Raw genomic sequence first — 2,722 nt, 5'->3', positions numbered from 1 at the left:
TTAATAAAGTGAGGTGAACTTTTGGACTTTAAGCAGAGGGTTTTGAAAAGGGTTTTTTAAGGTTTTCCATGGGGATTCTTCCCGCGGAAGTCCTTGTCACTTGCAGAAATTCCCGAGTTTCCTGCTTGGTCTTTGGGTATGATGCGGGTAGGCTGTAACCTCCTCGCAAGTCAGGAGCGTTGAGTCCTACTTGTGTGGATTCTCCATGAGGTTTTGGTAGTTTTGAACATAGTGATCAATTATGTTAAAACCACCAATTCCATCCTGGAGCTTCAAACAACGTAGTTCTCGACGTTCCCGCTATGCGGGGATGTTATTTCCGTTTCCACAAGCATTGCCCAGAAGATCCTTCTTGGTTTCAATTCCCAGCGGAGCGCTAGGTATGTGAAGGGTTTTGCCTTTACACTGTACCTGCGCTCGTCTTACGGTTACTTTACTTCCAAGGTATTCCTGGCGTCAATTCCCTGCGGGTGCTAGGTATGTGAAGGGTTTTGCCTTTACACTGTACCCGCACCCGTCTTATAGTTACTTGGTTGCCGAGGTACTTGGCTTCAATTCCCTGCGGGTGCTAGGTATGTGAAGGGTTTTGCCTTAACACTGTACCCGCATCCGTCTTACGGTTACTTGTTCGCCAAGGTTTTCTTGGCTTCAATTCCCTGCGGGTGCTAGGTATGTGAAGGGTTTTGCCTTAACACTGTACCCGCATCCGTCTTACGGTTACTTGTTCGCCAAGGTTTTCTTGGCTTCAATTCCCTGCGGGTGCTAGGTATGTGAAGGGTTTTGCCTTAACACTGTACCCGCATCCGTCTTACGGTTACTTGTTCGCCAAGGTTTTCTTGGCTTCAATTCCCTGCGGGTGCTAGGTATGTGAAGGGTTTTGCCTTAACACTGTACCCGCATCCGTCTTACGGTTACTTGTTTGCCAAGGTAAAGGGGTATTTTCCCGCTTACTTTTTAATATTTTTAAATTTTGAATTTTGAAATTCGAAAGGTTGGTGGAAAGATAGGAACAGTCCAAACCTCTGAAACGTCGTGCGACAGTTTCTTCTGACTGTGTCAGGACGTGCAGGAAGTTATGGTGACATGACATTATATAGTCATTCCAGACGCTTTTTACGGCGCGTGGGCGCGATTTTTCGGGCGCGTGGCCGCGAAATTACTGGCACACGTCCTGTCAACAGCTGTTGCCAGCCTGCTTTTTGCCACGTGTCATAGTTTCATTGCACCTTCGATTTCTCTCTCCTCCGCATTAAATTCACCGCATTAATTGCGATTAGTATATAAAGGGGGAGAGGCCTCTTTGTAATCCACATTTTCACCTTCTTCTTCTTAGTGATTTCCGGCAAATACTCCCCTTTTCAGGCAAGCATTTTCCCGAAATAACTTTCTTCTTTCTGCAAAATGTCTTCCCATGATGCTGAAGCTGTAGCCGATGATAGGAGTACTGCTGGCGAGTGCCAGTGTGCTCTACCTGTCGATCAGTACCAGTATATCGTCAGGAAATTCATGCTTGAGTCTCTTGAGCCTGAGTTTCCTGAATCCCACCAGACTGTGTACGATGCCCCCAGTGGCAAGATCGGGGTATATGATGCATTCTTTGTCTATGGGAACCTTAGGTTTCCCTTGACAAAGTTTATGTACCGTGTCCTGGAGAGGCACGGTGTGCACCTGACCGAGGTGCATCCGATGGCGATTGCCAAGATCCGGCACTTCGAGTGGGTGTGCCGGATTCTGGGTATTGAGCCCTACGTGGACCGCCTGATGACCTTCTATACTTGGAGGTGCGTCCAGGGGTGGTACACCCTGACAACCCGTATTAAGGGTTTGAAGATCTGCGTGACTGAGCGCAGTCTCCGATCGTGGAAGCGGGAGTTCTTCTACATCTCTGCCCGCGCCATCCCCCATTGCCATGAAGTTCAAGAAGGGTCAAGCGCTTCCGAGCCTTCACGCTTCCAGCTACCAGGAGGCGGAATGGTTCGCGAAGATATCCCGGGTCCAATCTCCGGTTTACCGGTTTGCGGAGTCCGGGATGGTGCTGCTGGGGATGAGCCGGGTATGGAAGGTGGCGTCTCGGTTTCCCATCCTTCTCGAATACGGTTTGAACTCTATTCCTTATGGTATGTCTTGTCTTTCTTGCTGATATTAGTTTATTTTCTAACTGTTTCTTTTCTTTCAGAGGGGAATAATTTGGAGTCGCTCCTGTTCCCGCGGGAAGCTGACGGTCCCGTGCGGGTGGGCACTCGTGCTCTGGATGACAATGAGTTGCCCATCCTGGAGCAAACGGCGGATCGATTTGTGGAGGTCTATCCGCCGGGCCAAGAGATCCTGAGCCACCGGCGGCCAGGTAAGGCGATATTCTATCCTGAACCCCTCAATGCTGTACCCGCTGCTGGAAATCCTTACATCCTGTCTTCTTCTGAGGAATCCGCAGATGGTCCTCCCCTTGTGCGGAAGAAGAAGGCTGCCGGAGGGAAGGGAAAGGAGAAGGTGGCCTCCACGGCTGATCCGGTGCTTCTATCTGACACCGAGTCAGATAGTGAAGAGGTGGCGGGGAACCCCGGTGGTGAGAAGACCACTGCTCCGGAGGCTACGACTGTTACCTCCGGAGAACCAATGACGACGACGGTGACCGGCGTCAAGAGACCGGCCCCATCGGGCTTGTCCCCGCCCCTCCGTACGTTCAGGCTCAAGAAAACCCGTAAGTACAAACATTCTTTTTGTA

Source organism: Bidens hawaiensis, unplaced genomic scaffold (genome assembly GCF_021521415.1).
Source record: "Bidens hawaiensis isolate Kalapana, Puna unplaced genomic scaffold, B.hawaiensis_p1.1 tig00014338_1, whole genome shotgun sequence".
Taxonomy (NCBI): domain Eukaryota; kingdom Viridiplantae; phylum Streptophyta; class Magnoliopsida; order Asterales; family Asteraceae; genus Bidens; species Bidens hawaiensis.
The sequence above is the reverse complement of the archived record's forward strand: the minus strand, read 5'-3'. Positions refer to the sequence as shown.